An 18,610-nucleotide genomic window follows, 5' to 3' on the forward strand; every position below is an offset into this window, starting at 1 on the left:
TAACTTTTCCTAAACCTTATGTAAACATATAAATATCCTAACTTTTCCTATATAAACCTTATGTAAACATGGGTTGTCCTATTGCACATAAATATCTTGACTTTTCCTAGATAAGCCTTATGTAAAAACATTTCACATTGTTTTAATGTAATTATGCACAGAAAAACAATAGCCTATATGATGCAATTTGGGACAGTGTTGTTATCTTACCATGATAATTCGCTCATCATCTCCTGATCCTCCATCTGACTGATCCGCTTGCACGTCATGTATGAATGCTAAAACCTCATCAGGTTGCCAATGGCGTCTCTGGAACTCTGGACGACTCATCACAGCAAAAATAACGAGGAGGTGTGCTCTCTAGACTGTAATGCAGGCTAATTTATAGGAATAGGTGTGTTCATATGCAAACATACAATGGAGTTTATTTGTCATGTTGATAGGCTATAGGGGACGGTTGATCATTTCTCGATCGGTTCGCCTATGTATATCACCATATTTTTCAATATAAAACGGAGGTCCGATATATGCCAGACATACTCGAAAGTAATGCATTGTATTTTACAAGGCGGGAAGCTACATGATGGCTTTGCGATCGTTACCATCAACGACCAATTCAAAAACCCATCAACATTGGAATGTGTCCATTCACATTTGAATCAACGTCGGTCAAAATGGGTGTGTGTCACATCATAATGTGATCCTACTACCATAAGCATTGAACTACAAGTCAAAATGTAATATTATTAACTCTGTGACTGCCAAACCTGGAAAATTCCGTGTTTTATGATGTATGCAATATTATCATACAGTAACGTTGGATCAATGTTATATACGTTATCTGTCTGGAGTCTGCAAGACCGGAGGAGTCTCTCTTTTAGGGTCGAATTCAGCTCTACATACTACCGTAAATAGTATGCGAGATTCCTCGAGAGAACTCTCATGTTCTGACGTTAGTAACAATATTACTAAAACGATATTTTTTGCTATTTAGATGTTGGATGTATTTTGTCAACAGTACATAGCCAAGAGTTTGCTGCACAACTTAGTCACCGTCGCGGGGGGCACACGTTGTGCTCGGGTTCGGGCTTCGGCGCTGTGTGGGACTCATGTTTGTGGCATGGCGGTGGGGATGCATAAGATATGTATATGTCTGAATGATGGTTGATTGCTATTATTGAAAAGGAAGGTGATGGGTGTTGCAGCATTGTGTTGCCGTGGTCATCCGTGTTCCCGCTGTGGGGGGTGGCAGCGTTCTGTGGATGATTGTGGTAACGCAGTGTTGCAACAGGCATAATCATTGTGACATCATTTGACATCACCGCTAAGCAGCATGGGTAATGTAGTATAATGTTCGAAACGATTATTATAAAAAAATTGTTCACTGCACACTATAAAATGAACACACTGAGGATTGAAACAAACACAATTATTAATACACTCTGCAATTGGCTACTACAATGTTGCCAAAATCAACTATCTAATGTTCGAAAACGAGTGTACAAATATTAATCTGTGTATATATCTATGTAGGCTACAACCATCTTGCCTGTTGTGTATTACAGTTATTATTATTATACACAACAGTGTTGTGTTATGTGTTGTGTATATGTGAGTGAGACTGTGGTCTACAGTGATATACAAAAAAGACATTATATACAATATTATAAATATATATATTTTTATAATATACGTTGATGAGTACAGGCAGCACTATAGACAGGCAGCACTTCAAACGTCTGAAGGGATTGGGAGACATACTGTACAGTTTATAATTTTCATAACTGTCTGTACATATACATATCTTATGTATCCCTATTGCTTTATTTAGCCTATATATGTTTACAAATATCAGTCTTATCCACTGAAGCCCCTTGTGTGTGTCCCCTTGTGTGTGTGTGTGTGTGTGTGTGTGTGTCCTTGCTCCCTCTGCTGATATAAAAGAGAATTGCAGCCTTGGAGAAAAAGATGGCAGCTGAATTCCAATGCAAATACACAGACACACACAGAAATACTGCAAAATCGCTTTATACTAATCGATTTTGAAAATGTAAAGATGCTGGGTGGTAGAACGCACATATCTAGGAAAAGTCATGAAAGGAGGGTCCTGAAATTTGATCGAGTGCAAAGGTAGATTTTTTTTTTGTACTCACTGGTGCTGTTTAACACCTCACGGCTGCTCTAGTGTTAAGAGCCACCCACCTTTCCCTGAAAAAGCGCATTTTCATCCATGACAACAGAAAAAGTCCAGTGTGTGTTTTAGAAATTGCTTAACACCAGTGTCAACCACTGACCCATACACACAATAATGATTTTACTTCAGATTGAAATGAAATTTGACAACTAGGCCTAGTTTACACATACCTTTATTGCACGCTATAAAGTGTCTCACTCGGTAGATGTGTGCGGAAGAGGGTCCACAAAATTGCTTATAATATCAACATATCCAGAGTAGTTCCTCTTTGTTCCCCTTATGTTTATTTGAATCGAAATACGTGGGAGTAGTGCACTACAGAGAACTGGGATAGCCTCATGCACTTCACAACTTAGTATAGCCTTAAAGCCTACTCCTATAATAACTACCGTAAACTCAGTAAGACACCAGTGGATGAGTTGGTGGCTGGAAACATGACAAAAATCATTTAAAAAAATGTGCTTAAAGAGATCGGCTCAGAATTCCATCGCAGCACACGTCTACACAATGACAATCTTGGAATTAATCCTTACTCAAAGGATCCAACGAGAGTCAGACACCTTCACCTTCTGTCCTGGATATATCCAGCACCTGCAGGTAGATCCCTTTGCTGTCCATCTGTACACAGAGTGTGGCTTGGGAATTGCCATCCAGCACTTAGAGCAGAAAACCTGTGACCCTGTTCTTAGATGCTACTGGAGAGATAGTGAGCAAAATGCCCGACCAAAACAAAAGGGCATTTTACTACTGCCTTACCCTGCCTGGAGGAGGAAGAGACAGACCACCTCTGCCTGTGACAGAAATGATCACAAATGACCACGCCGTCCCAAATCTGTCATTCTGGTTGATGCAGACCCTCTTGAGGATCTCCAAAGTGACAGTCATCCGAGTCCACCAGGTGGAGCTTGATTACAGTTGGGCCTTAATCCAGAGTGCCCTTCTGGCCTTCAATAAGGAGAATGTCATCATTTACCTCGAGAAGGCACACCTTCTTATTGAGGGGAGATTTACCAGGAGACAAATGAGGAAGATGACTGTTGTCCACCTCTGCTCTGCTCATATCATCAAGGCTGTGAGTGGGGCGTTCAGCAGGAAGGCTCTGAGAGAGTTTGCAACTTACTGCGTTGCACAGCTGTTGAATAGCACATGCATGCTGGCTGCTCTCACAGTCTTTCGTCACATGTGTGTTGTGTTCACGGCAAAGTACTCATCAGAGGTGATAAAGAAGAGTATCACTGTCTTGCAAGGGCTCATAGCCAAAACTGGCACACTACATGGTGATACACAAACAAAGCCTCTCCTCCAACAGAATGAGCTTCCAACAGATGCTGAAACCATCTTTGCAAGGTCACCTTTTACAAAGGAGTTCAAGGGAGTGTTTGAGGAGGTCTCTGGTGAAATCCGGATGGAGAGTAACCATCAAGCACTTCCAAACCACTACTACTGTCCTGAGCTACTAGATGTGCTGTTCAGTGACTACTTGGGAATCTTCCCATTGTGGAGTGGAATCCTCCTTGGTGACCTCTGCCGATATGCTGTGGATGGAGACCACATAAAGGATGGCACAGAGGAAACAAGGCAGACAAACACTTATGTAGAGCAGTGGTTCGGAATTGTGAAGAACTCCATCCTGAAAAAAGAGAGAGCTCTCCGCCCTGCAGCCTTTATAAATAGGCAGTATGCCTCCCTACAAGGCAGATATAGGGAGCACATCATAAAAAATGGCATGCCTATGGAAATGCTAACGAGGCCAATCAGACCAATAAAGCCGAAAACGTGCCATCCTGAGGTCCCAGAGAACCCAGAAGAACAGTGGGCCAAAAAATGTCAGACCACCACACAGTCCCGCCAAAGAAGCAAATATTTTGACCCACCATCGGACATGCCATCGCCAAAGCACAAAACTACTCCTCTGAAGGTATCATGAACTACTACTACAGTACTATTTTGTGCCAAATATAGGCTACATTATTGTTGTAACAATAATATTTCTTCTTTATATGCTTTGCAGGTTAAAAAGTCCAGGAAAAAGAAGATACACTCCTGTGACAAAGACCAAGGGATGACACAGGAGAAAGAGGAGGATGTGAGGAAGGTGGATATGACACAGGAGGAGGAGGAGGAGGAGAAGGTGGATATGGCACAGGAGGTATCATGAACTACTACTACTACAGTACTATTTTGTGCCAAATATATTCTACATTATTGTTGTTGTAATTAACAATAATATTTCTTCTTTATATGCATTGCAGGTTAAAAAGCCCCCCCAAAAAAACAAGATCAACCAAGATCAACCAGCCAAAACCATGGTACCTTGCATAGATTATTTATTTAATTTACATTACATTACATCCATCTGTCATGTTGTCAGCCACCAACTCCAAGTTTAGAGTAGACATCCATCAAGCATTACAATGATTTGAACCATTTCACTCTTTTTGGCTTTTTTTTTGCTATGGTAAAGATGTAGCACGCTTCACATTACATTACTGTCATTTAGCAGATGCTTTTGCCCAAAGCAACTTACAATGAGTCCATTTAACGTTGGTAGTCAAGAGGACTGTTAGTGATCAGGAATAATAAGTACACAAGTTCCAAGTGCAAAAGCAAGGTATTGAATGGGCAGTACAAGAATAAATAATGCCAAATACAATAACAATCTAATGTTTTGATAGAAGGCTACCAAAAGCTCCGAAGCCCACTGGTGGTGCTCTGAGGCCCACCAGGAGACCACGGCCCACTCGGTGAGAATAGCTGCTCTACAAATTTGTCAAAGTGTACATACAGTATGACACATATTGATATGTAGTATGATGTTGTCTAAGAGGGTCTGAAATCATATTTAACAATTTCAACTAATGTGTTTCAGATCAACTCTCTCTGGGGGAAGGAAGACAGTGGGGTGGTAGTGGCATTGATTAATTCCAAAGAAAACAGGAACGTGTCCTACACCCTCCGCCATGCTGAGTTCCTGACACTGAGGCCACAACAGTGGCTGGCAGGGGAGGTAACCAAGACTACACTGTTTTCATAATTGTAAACATCATACAGGATAGATAAAGTTAAAATATTTCAAACGAAATACTGAACATTGAATTATTAAACATTTGTCATTTTCAGGTAATGGAAACATACCTCCAGATACTTATAAATCAGAGTGGCAAGGGGCAAAACAAATTTTGCTCAACCACTATACTGGAGGTATGATTCTCCATGGGACGAGGGAGGCAATGGCACGTCAATCCCTACGAAAGGTACTATGTTCACACTGCAAGGCTTACTGCTAACATCTGATTTACTGCCCAGATCTGATTTGTTTGTTTGGCTGTTCCTATTGCCCTTTGAAATGTGACCTATATCAGATTCCAGTGTGAACTGGTCACAGTCCAAAGTACTGACCTGTGTGCAAATGAATAAACATGTCCTAATCTATCCTACTATACTGTCTGTCAAGGTACTGTATGAAATGATTAGTTGTTCTAAATATCTCATACTAGTTAGTGCATTGTATAGGTTACAAGTTTGTACATTTTTTGATTCTATAGGTGCTGAAACCATTTTTGTAAACATGCTAGAGTTAAAATCATTAGATGCTTTAATCTTGCAGCCCTCTAGGAGTGACACAGTCACAGTCATAGAGGAATACTTGACTTTATTCATTGGCTGACAGTGGCACTTCAGCCCGTCCATACACACACACACGCGCGCACACACACACATTTTAAATACTTTATTTATGTCCACATACAAAGTACAATTATAAAGGACATAAATAATAAAAGTGCATTTTGACATCGTTTGTTTGTTTGACACAATTTGTTACGTAATGCTGAGCCAACAACCAGTTCTGCCACACACAGGATGTTATTCGCACAAAAGTGGGTTGATCAATACTCAGGAGGGGGAAGCCGAGCGGGTGTCCACAGTGGTTCTCAGGTGCAAACACGCCGTTCCCGAAGAATATTCCATTCAAGAGGGAAATGAGACGGAGCCAGCTTCTCGGATCTCCCGATGAAACGTAGGTGTCAGCATGGCGGCTCCGGTCTGCCAAACTGCTCCGGTAAGCTCTCTCCTGGACTTGGAAGTCCGACCACTGTTGCTCGTTCAGGGGCTGCACCCAGTCAGAGAAGTCCTCTCGAGTCTCCCTGCTGCCCAACAGGTGTTCTGTGGTTGGGTAGGAGGGACGCCATTGCTGGCGGTAGACTCTTACACTTTGGAGTGCTTGTTTGAAGGCAACTTTGATTGTTGAAACCAGACACATTGTCCAAACTAATCGCCACAATATCATTCTGCACTTTACTGCATTTACGGCGGCAGTTACGACGGGTGTGCGCTTAGATGTTTAGAATGGTGCGCTCCGGCAGAGGAGCTACGTCCGCACACGTCCGCACGACATCCACACACACACACACACACAGGGATGGCACGCCATTAATTAGATCCAGTCTTGTTTCTCAATCACTCCACCACACAAAATTGTGCTGCTATGTTAAACTAAGTGTATGATGAATGATGTATGGTTTGTTACAGTTCTGTCAAGCTGCATCAGGCAGTGTGTTTTTAATCGACCCATCTGGAGGACAAGAGCTGGCGCATTCTGAGGATGTGGCCACAAGATTAAGGTAAATATGTACATCATTTACAAATATTTATGCATCAATAAGTCTACATGTAGGGCACAGTCATGTATGTATGGCACAACAATGAATCTGTTAGATAACAGAATTTGTTTTCCATACAGGGAATACTTGTAGTTGAAGGGGGCAACTATCAACCACACCAAACAACAAGATGGCTTCAGCTGTGGCGTGTTTGTTATGGAGGTGAACATAACATGATGGTTGCATATTCTGTACTCTTTGATATATTTAACTTTCAATTTTAGGATACTGTAGTTTAACAAGTTTAAATTATGTTCATATTTAGTTTGCAAGACAGATCATTGCAGAATTTCCAATCATCCCAACACACATGGTCTTAGACCCCTCCAAGAAGGGTATGACGTGGAAAAGAAAGGTGTTTGCTGAGGCCATTCTGGATGCATCAGGTGTGCACAATTAATTAACAGGGGCATATAAAATATTAATGCTATTACCCAGAGTATGACATTTTACAGCATACTTTCTTACAGACTTCAGAATCGAGAACTGTTGCTCCATGTGTGCATCTCAATCTGTTCCTGGAGGAGCCACACCTGTAATTCATTGGGTTAGTACCTGTTTCACTTAAAATTCTGTACTGTATATATATATATATATATATATATATATATATCTGTTTGGCAGATAATGCAGTATTTTGGTGTAATTTAGCAGATGTTTATAGAATGTGCCAATATTGTGAGATAGTATTGTGTTTCTGTGCTCGTGGGCACAATGTTGTTAGCTTTAGGCAATTACCATCAAGTGGCAAGGCCCTTTTGGTCTCTGCTCCAATGGTCTAACCGTTGGGCTACACACCGTCCAGTATTCAATTTTCATGAGCATGTGATTTGGTAAAACTTAAATTACTATAAATGTAACAAAATACCATAAGTTAACTGTTAATTCATTCTCATTACTGTATTAACTAATACCTTAGTTGACATGGACATTAGTAAAAACAAAAGGGCGACATTGGATAATCTCCTGTTTTGTGCTATATGTCTGGAGATCTACACTTTAGCTTTTCCTATTCCACTCACTAACTCTACATGACGATAACATGCATCATGAGGGTGTAAGACATTATGTAACCGTTTCTAGGTTCAGTAGTTGAACCTAGTAGTTGAATCTGAAGTAGTTTGAATCTAGTATCATGTGCTACTGTCAGTGATAGTTTTGTTTTCAATTCTACAGATTGCCTGCTCTGTGTGCATGAGGTGGTTCCACTCAGAGTGTCTGAGTATGACTCAGGAGGAATTCAATGAGGCCAAGCGAGCTCCAGTCTGGAAGTGCCGTCTTTGCTGTGACAGTAAAAAGGGTAAACTCAGGTACATAGGAATGTATCACCTTAAAGCCCATTGACACAAGGAAAAACACCTTACTATCAATGACTGAATTGTAACACATTTCCATCCCAAATAAGACTATCACCACCCATTCTATGGACTGGTGGCATTGTTTTCTGAACATCACAGCCTAATGTGTCAGAATATATGGAGAAGTAAAGAGAGAATTGCAGGGTGGAGTGTACTCCCGACCGCTAGGGGGCGATAGTATCGGGTTATGTGTTTAGTACTCTCTGTTAAGAGGTTAGAGTTAGGAGAAGAAGTTGGCTGCCATTGTGGATGCCAGGTGGTCCGAGGATACACGGTGTTTCTCCTCTCTCGTTAGGACGTGTTTGCCTGTTATACGTAAGTCTGTTATTAGTTATATGTATCTTGTTATCCGATTTTGGTGAACAGTAATCGTTCTTGTTTGTTTATATCTTGTTATGTATGTCTTGTTATGGTAATTGTATTTACTCATACACTGTATTCTCACCCACAGGGTGTTGACATCTTTGTCTAAATAAATATTATAAACAGACATTGAGGAGTCTTCTTCATGTCAACACCCTGACAAGAAGCTCTCAGTCGTAAATGGCGCCTAAACTCTCCCTCGGGCTCGGCTAGCGGCCTCTCCCTGGAACCGCCAGGCGTGCCTGACACTGTCGAGTTGGCACTCATGGCTTCCATCTGCATCGATGCTCAGGAGCTCGGCGCCGTCTCCTGGCCCCTCCTCGCGCAAGAGACAGCGGCTGACGCATGCCTCGGCCGCCTGCTGGACATGATTGAGCACGGGGACGGAGTGGACGCGCATGACCCTGCCGTGGTGAGTTTGTCGCCGGTCTGTGACTCCATCTATGCGCAGGACGGGGTCTTGCTGTATCAGGATCGCGTCGTGATTCCCCTATCCCTCCGCGAGAGAGTCCTTCGACACCTTCATGCTGCCCACCAGGGGGTTTCGGCGATGGAGCAGCACGTCCGGGCCATAGTCTACTGGCCTGGGATGTCTGGGGATATCCGCACTGTCAGGACCGGGTGCGCGGACTGCAACCGCAATGCTCCATCACAGGCAGCTACGCCCCCTCTGTCATCTCCGCCACCGTCCACCCCGTTCGAGGCAGTGTTTGCTGACTTCTTTGATTACGGGGGCCGCCACTACCTGGTCGTCGGGGATCGGCTCTCAGGCTGGGTGGAGGTCCTGGGCGCTGCGGCCGGGACTGATGCTGGAGGCGCAGCTGGCCTTGTTCGCCACCTCCGCTCATTCTTTCGGACCTTTGGGGTGCCTGAGGAGCTTTCAAGCGATGGCGGCCCGGAATTTATGGCAAGCCACACTCAGGACTTCCTCCGCCTATGGCAGATCAGGCATCGTGTGTCCTCCGTCAGTTTCCCACAGTCTAACGGGAGAGCGGAGGTCGCTGTTAAGACTGCGAAGCGGCTTCTGATGTCCAACAGTGGCCCGGCGGGCAGTCTCGACCAGGATCGCTTCTTGCGCGCGATGATACAGTTGCGTAATACACCCGACCCAGACTGCAACCTCTCACCAGCACAGATCATTTTCGGTCACCCCCTTCGAGGTTCGCTCTCCTTCGTTAACAGGCTGGAGAAGTTTTCGAACCCGCATATCCGTCCTCTCTGGCGTCAGGCATGGGCTGTGAAGGAGGATGCCCTTCGTACGCAGATGTCCCGTACCACCGAGTCTCTGGGGGTTCATTCAAGACCACTTCGCCCTCTGGCACTCGGTGAGAGGGTGTTTATCCAGAATCAGCAGGGCCCGAGCCCCAATAAGTGGGACAGGTCTGGGGTGGTGGTGGAGTCGCTTGGCCACGATCAGTATCGGGTGAGAGTTGATGGCTCAGGACGCCTGACGCTGCGCAACCGGCGGTTCCTCCGAGACTACACGCCAGTCGCCCCATGTACCCAGCGGCTGCCGTCGCCGCCTCCCCTGCCTCCTCCCTCCCTGGACTATCTGCCCCTAGCTACCCCCTCTGGTCCAGTGGTGCCCCAGGGTGACGCCCGGCTGGGGACGGATGGGCCCCGTGTTGCTGTTCTGGGCCCCTCTCTGCTAGGGCCTTCAGGCGGGGCGTCGTCTCTCCCCGCGCCCCTAGTTCCCGCTGGTGTGGCTCCCGCTACACCTCTTCCTGCGCCGTCGCCACTGCGGCCCGCCCGGCCGGCCCGTGCTAGGAGGCCACCTAAGCGATATGAAGCTGAGTCTGGCCCATGGATTTGAGCCCGTGGACCCACGTGGATTCGTGGCTCCCCGGTCTGGGGGGGATGCAGGGTGGAGTGTACTCCCGACCGCTAGGGGGCGATAGTATCGGGTTGTGTTTAGTACTCTCTGTTAAGAGGTTAGAGTTAGGAGAAGAAGTTGGCTGCCATTGTGGATGCCAGGTGGTCCGAGGATACACGGTGTTTCTCCTCTCTCGTTAGGACGTGTTTGCCTGTTATACGTAAGTCTGTTATTAGTTATATGTATCTTGTTATCCGATTTTGGTGAACAGTAATCGTTCTTGTTTGTTTATATCTTGTTATGTATGTCTTGTTATGGTAATTGTATTTACTCATACACTGTATTCTCACCCACAAGGTGTTGACATCTTTGTCTAAATAAATATTATAAACAGACATTGAGGAGTCTTCTTCAAGAATGTCTTTGAATTATATGTCAGTAAATATTATGTAGAAAGAAAGAGAGAATGGGTTTGAATTAAATGCGAGGAAATGTCCCAGTCCAAAAGCGTTACGCCAGGGTTCAGGCTATGTGGCCTGTCTACGCATTTACCCTTCTCTCCCTCTCTCTCGCTCTTCCTCCATTCCACAGGGCCCATTGAGCAGCTCAGTGACTACACCAGAATGCGCAGTGCCCTGTTCTAACTAACGACTTCGACGCCTCACCCCTCCCCACCAGTGTTGTTCTGTGCGTCATATCAGCTGTTTGTTCTCCTCCTCTCCATCACTCCTCCATCACTCCTCCCTCTCTCCTCTCTGTTCCAGCTGGTTAGGAGAGATAGTTTATTTTTTGTGCCAATATTTTTTTTAAATAAAAAATGTGTGTCCATTTTGCTGAGTCTGAGAAAATCTGCTCCTCGACTGAAATAAGTACACCTACTGATAGCCTAAGCCTTGTATTGTTGTGCTACAGTGATTACAGCAGATTCTGCTGTCACCTCCCCGATAGTAATCTGCAATTGGTTTGAGCTGCTTTGGCCCAATATTGGCAGTTATTGATCAGGACAGCCAAATCTCCATAGGGTTTTTGAGTTCTTGAATTTTAATAAATTCCTAATCAATTGATTGCGAAATCCAAAGGTTGCCATTTTTGGATGAGCACTGCCAGAACAATTTACAATTGGTTTGAGGTGTTTTGACCCAATATTGGCAGAGTTATTGATCAGGAAAGCCAAATCTCCATAGGGTTTTTGAGTTCTTGAATTTTAATACATTCCTAATCAATTGATTGGGAAAAATAAAGGTTGCCATTTTTGGAGGGCCACTCCCAGAACAATCTACAATTGGTTTGAGGTGCATTGGCCCAATATTGACAGAGTTATTGATCAGGACAGCCATATCTCCATTGGGTTTTCCACTACTTTTACCACGGTCCCTAAAAAGCCGAATGTCAATGTCTGTTGAATGTCGAATATAAAAACAACTTTACCACGGTCTAATAACACTGTAGCTAGCTAACGTTACTGTAGCTACAAAAACCCGACCTGCCGTGGTTATTAACGCCGTATTGTTGTTTCAAGGGACTGATGAAGACACCGAGCGCATGATTCGGTGGAGGGGGAAGAATGATGACATATTTACCGGGAAGAGGAATGCTGCCATGATTGGCTTTCAGTAAGAACATCACGTTTTATGTGTTGTCATTTTCATGTGCATACGGGTGGGAAAGTAGCACCAGCCATCAGCCAGATGCAGTAAAATGTTAAAGCGCTTTGAGTTGAGTTTGCATTTCATGTACGAAAGGCGGTATATAAATGAAGCTTTACTTACTTACTAAAGTCGTTGGTAGATTTGATTTACCATTTAGTGACTGGTGAATTTTTAACAAATCTATAATCTGTGGGTGGTAGATTTTCACATACGTGCTTATCCCCTGTCAAAGGTTTATGCCAATGTTTGACCAATGTTATGGTTGTATAGGACATTCATCAAGGAGCATGGCCTGGAGGGCAGGGTGGAGGCTTCTTGGGTCAAGAAGTGGGAAAATTTAAAGCAGAAATATAAGGTAAGTTGAAATATCAAAATGAAATGTTTAACTAAATAATGATCAATCGGTCCGGTTCCAGGCTGAGGAAGTCAGGCAAAGAGTACTCGAGAAGGAGACGCATGAGATAATTTTTGGCAAAGATGTGTTGAAACTGAACGTCCGACTACCACCAGACAAGACTGGTGCACAGGAAACACAGACAGCTGTCACCTCAGTTGAGACATCCCAGCTACCAGCTGTTCCAGCTACCAGCTACCACCAGGCCCAGGCTACAGCTCACTCATTGCATGTCCAAGAGTACAGTATACTCACTATGTCCCATGTTATGGAAGTGTACATGTATGACAGTTTTAACTGGTCCTATAATCCAAATATTTTGAGTAAAATCGTCTTATTTTCATAGATGATTCTAGGGCGAATTGTGTGGCCAACAGCAGAGAGCGAAGACTCGGACGACGACTACTCCACCAATATCTCGCTACTTGAATGCCGGTGTCGTGTGACTGGGTTCTTGAGGGAATATATTGAGAAAGATAAGTAATCGATTTGTATTGCTATTTATTCTAGACCGTTGTGTACGTGAATGTTCTGTTGTCTGACTTGCAGGTAAATTGAAATGTCCAATTGTATTCGACAGAACGTTTCAGGGAATGTAGTTACATTTTACAGCACTGTGGATGTCCAGTTGTCAAATAGTCATTTTGTTAAACGCGTGTCTTTTTTTCTGCAGCCACATCAGAAGAACTGAACCAGCTTTTGAAGTTCTGGGTAGGGTGGAGTGTTCTGCCAGAAGTACTTCATGTTGAAGTTTGCTCGGTCCAGATGCCCACTTCAGCCACATGCTCAGAACTGTTAAAGCTACCTGGTCGCTACACATCCTTCCAGGATTTTTCAAATGATCTTGTGGCTTCTGTGTCCACAACTGACACTGGATTTGGACTTCTCTAGTCACTCCGCCTGCTTGACCCCCAGCCTGTCTGCCGACCACTCCACCTGCCTGACCCCCAGCCTGTCTGCCGACCACTCCGCCTGCCTGACCCCCAGCCTGTCTGCCGACCACTCCGCCTGCCTGACCCCCAGCCTGTCTGCCGACCACTCCGCCTGCCTGACCCCCTGCCTGTCTGCCGACCACTCCGCCTGCCTGACCCCCAGCCTGTCTGCCGACCACTCCGCCTGCCTGACCCCCAGCCTGTCTGCCTACCACTCCGCCTGCCTGACCCCCTGCCTGTCTGCCGACCACTCCGCCTGCCTGACCCCCAGCCTGTCTGCCAACCACTCCGCCTGCCTGATCCCCTGCCTGTCTGACTACCTGCCTGCCTGACCCCCTGCCTGTTTTACCTACCTCCAGCCTGCTTCCCCGGACACCCCAACCCTTACAATAAATCACTATTATTGTTGTACTACCTGTTCTCCGTTGTCTGCTTCTGGGTTCCGCCCTCTGGTCCTGACAGGTCTGAATACACTTACAAATGTACTGTATATATATGAATCTGTATGTAATATTAACTGTTTATTAGTGTATACTACTTTCATTTAGATGTGGCATTAGTGATTACTGTTTAGTTTCACATTGCCACTGTGTAGATGTAAATGGCAGCTTGCCCTGATGTACCCTCATGTATGCTGTCCAAATGCGCTCACATGCACAACGATGTTTACTGCTTGAAGGATTAACGAGGGGGCACAGAAACCACAGTACTTTTCTGACCAGACAGGCCATTTCAGGACATCTCTTACCTCCTAGACCTAGGACAAATCTACTGTAATTCACAGAGCCATAACAGGATGGAACTCTTAACCCAAGCATGTTAGTAAAACTAATTCTAGATGCACTTTCAAGAAAACAATAAAAGAGCACTTGATACAATTAACTCTGAATGAACAGTGGATTATTTATCTCGTTTGCTGATCTGTTGTATTTCATTATTTTATTTTTATTAAAATGTATAAATGTATTTATTCTTATTCATTTATTGTTATTATGATGTATGTTTACAATTTTTTACAAAAAATGAAATAAAATTCTCTGTTGCAGTCCTTTGTCTTCAAGTGCTCCTTTTGTTTTTTTGTTTCTACTACAATCATTTCAACAACGGTGCTTTCTCAACCCTCACCATGGCTTGTCTCCGACACTGACGTAGACGACACTTCTGTCTCTTCTTATTGCTGCCCCCACACTTGGGCTTGTCTATGCAGAAATCACAAGTGCCACAGTCCTTCCTACAGAGACAAGCATCACACTTCCCACAGGAACGCCGTTTCCGTTTTTTAGCCCAGACCTGAAAGACACAATGAACAATGAGGAAGGAGGAAAATAATACAATCTTTATCAGAAAACGATGTATCCACTCACTGCAAAGTAAGTGGCTTTGGATAAAAGTGTGAACAAAATGGCATATACAGTCATGCGGAAAAAAAATAGGACATCCCATGAAATATTTAGTTATTTTTTAAAGAAATAAGGACATATCAATATTTGGTGTTCTTTCAAGCAATGTCTAGAGATAAAGGTGATGTATACTGTTATCATTTATTTAACAACATATGAAGAAAGCTGCCAATTCCTACTGAGGAAAAAGTCACGGCCCCAATAGCCTTTGGCTGAAGTAACATAAAAAAAATCCACATCTTTTGGCCAACCAGTGCAGCGGCAATGCGCTCAAATGCACCGACGGCCTGGACTACACCTATATGGATATTTTTTTAAGCTGATATTTTCGTCCTCATTCATCTCTTGTGTGATATTGCTTAAATTAACTAACTGTTGGACTTGGAGGCTAGCATTATCTCTCCTTGACTCCGTATGTCAAGGCAAGTCAAGCTGAAGTTGGAGTGAAGGCTAGAGGCAGAGCAGTGGAGGATAGAAACAACGAGGAGGAACAGGGTGTAGATTACTTTGCCCGTCCTGACCCTTCATTGATGCAGGCTTTTTTAAACTACCATCCCAAACAAGAGGCTAAAAACCCTGTGGTGAGGAAGGTGTTCACCAGAGATGGAAGATGCAGGAAGTGGCTGACGTACAGTGAGGGAGGTCACAGTTTGTTTTGTTTTGTATGCCTGGCCTTCAGCAAGCCAACTGACCATGGCATTTTTACAAGTGGAATGTCCGACTGATTCTCATGGAACGGGAGGGGGGAGGGAAAGGGTATCATTTGTTTAAAAAAAGAAAAAAAACCTGAAGGGAAGAATTGTTGATGGTTACTCATGTCTGTCTTGTCTACCATTTAAAAAAAAAAAAAAAAGTCTGAAGATTTAGTTTGAAGTATTGCATTAGAAGGGAAAACAAACAAGTATATCTTGCCCAAGCTTAGGACCTAAATCCCCAAAGGTAATCAATGTCATTTATTTACATGTACCACACCATCTCCGAAATCTCCTTACATTAGTACACCGGGACAGTTAATACAAGAGTTAACTTAAAATGTATTTTTGAATAAAAAACTCAGAAACAGGTTTATCATATTTTCACATGATACAAGCCACTTAAAAGAACAAAACTTTTTTGATACTGTACTATTCACTCTGTGTTTTATGTTTGGTAGATGTGTTGAATAAATGTTGGAAGTATTAAAAAAAAAAAAAAAAAGCTGACATTGAGCAACTCAGCAAAAAAAAAAAATCCGGGCAACTGGGGCCAACAGATGACAGCACACAGGGATCAAGTCAAGAAAAGGCGTCAGGTTTTGGAACGGGTAGTTGAAGTTCTCAAAGTTATAGGAAAGAGAGGCCTAAGCTACAGGCAGGTGGATAATGAGGCTGCATATACCCTGTGTGATGAGAGCATTGATCATGGCATTTATTTTTTGAAATGATCATTTTACTGGGGAAATATGATGTGTGCTTGAAAGAGCAGCTCAGCAATGTGGTAGAGAAGAGCAAAGAATTGCACACATCAACAGGAGGATCAAGAGGCAGAGGTCCCCTCATCACTCTGCTATCTAAAACTACCATCAACTCAGCGATTGATGCGATTCATCAAATTAGATGTGTTCCCTGCTTTACACGCGAATGATAATCCTGCGTTTAATAAGTAGGCTATTTGCCCTCTATTAAATGATTTCTTGTTTTGTTTTATTTAACCAGGAAAGGGGGGGGGGGGGGGAGGGATTGAGAGATTAAACACATCTTATTCAAGAGGGTCCTATCCAAGACAGGCAGCAGCAAATATTTAGCTACAGTGACATTATTTAACCTATGTTTATATTGTTGTAGCTCTCCAGCTACAGCATCAGAGACCCCATTCACCTTGGCAAAGAAGGCAACTTTGACCAAAGACAAGGTGGAGGAAATTCACAGGGCTGTGACCAGGTTTGTGGTCAAGGGACTGCATTCCTTTTCCACTGTGGAATCTCCCTGTTTCAGGTAAAGTGACGTGAAAACAATATTTGTTTACTTTATGTTTATAAATCTGTGCCATTAGACAATTATATCACAAAAAAAAAAGTTAAAATGACTAATAATAAATATCCTCAAATATGTTTACAGAGAGATGACCACTGTCCTCAATCCTCGCTACAAACCGCCATCCAGGGATGCTCTGTCCAATACCCTTCTTCCTGCATGGTACTCAGTTGAAAAAGAAAACCTTACTGCAAAATAGTAACGTTGACTGCCAAAGACGCCATTTGGCGTTTTTTTTTTTTTTTCCCCGGGGATGGCTTTATTGACGTCTTATACAACTGGTGTGTGAATTTCAGACTTGGGTGTAATGTATTTCTGCCCCAGATGGGGGCAGCAGTTCGATTTAGCTCAGATATAAAAAGCTGGAGACGGAAGTGGCGTGTTGTGGGTTGTAGAAAATGGCGAAACGAATAGCGAAGACGAGAGGAGACAAGCATTATAAGCAGTTGACACTGGCACAGAGCTTGTCTGGCAGTGGATCTGCAAGGAGTGTGGTGCCGATCAGGTCAACTGCAAGCAGATCTAGTGCAGGAGATGCGCTAAATGTTGCAGATGGTGAGAACCGGAGCAACGCGCAATGCTACACTCGTGGTAGCATTGCTGGACCATCGGAGCCACATCGCCGCGACTCTTCAAACGAGTGGTTGCCATCCGGATCGGCTAGCAGCAGGGAATCCTCTCCAGATCAGCGCGGATCCACGATCCAAGACAAAAATGCGAGTGTGAAAAGCAAAGGTAAACATATAGAAATATCATTACACTACACTACACTATTACACTACACTATTACAATTACACTACATCATTACAAAGCAATAAAACATGCCTTTTGTATATATTTTGTATAAAATGGTATATATTTCAATATTTTACAGTCCCTGAATCGAGCAGAGGACGTGCCTCAACCAGAGGGTGTGCTGCAAGGAGACGGCTGTCTTCAGAGAAAGATGCTGGTTGGGGTCAGGGTGAGTGGCAACCCACAAAGGTTCCATTCACGGCAACCCCTGGACCCCAGAATGCTGCTGCAGAGCTGGAATCTGACCTGCCGGTTGATTTCCTGGAGCTGCTTATTACTGATGAGCTGCTGCAGCACATTGCAGATCAAACCAACCTGTATGCCCAGCAGTTTTTACAGGCACATCCCGACACTCTGCCACACTCCAGAGGGAGGTTATGGAAACCGGTGACAGTCCCAGAACTGAAACAATTCTTTGGACTCACTTTCATCACCGGTTACATAAAAAAGCCAAATCTAGAAATGTATTGGAGTGTGGATCAACAGGACGCCACTCCATACTTCAATAAAACCATGCCCAGGAACAGGTTCCAGCTCATCTGGAAGTTCCTCCACTACAACAATAATGCATCACAGGACGCCACAGATAAAATGTATAAAGTGCGTCCTGTTTTAGATCATGTTGTAGCCAAATTCAAAGAGCTGTATCAGCCCTTTGAAAGTATCTGCATTGATGAAGGAATGATGCAGTGGCGTGGCCGCCTATCATTCAAAGTGTATAACCCTCAGAAGCCGGTGAAGTATGGAATTAAATCCTACATACTGTGTGACTCTTATACTGGGTATTGTTTTAACATGAAGCCTTATGTTGGCCAGCATAACACACTCCCAGACACAGTGTTCTCCCTCCTTGACCGTCTCACAGGACACGGATACACACTGTACATGGACAACTTCTACAACTCTGTTCAACTGTGTGAGCAGTTGATCAAAGCCAACACCAACGTCTGCGGAACACTGCGAAAAAACAGGGGGGAACCGCAGATCATAAGGGAGCCGACAAAGGCCGACTTGGGTGTGGAGGGGAGGCTGGTGCGG

Source organism: Nansenia antarctica (assembly GCF_963989245.1).
Source record: "Nansenia antarctica genome assembly, chromosome: 10".
NCBI classification, from domain to species: Eukaryota; Metazoa; Chordata; class Actinopteri; order Argentiniformes; family Microstomatidae; genus Nansenia; species Nansenia antarctica.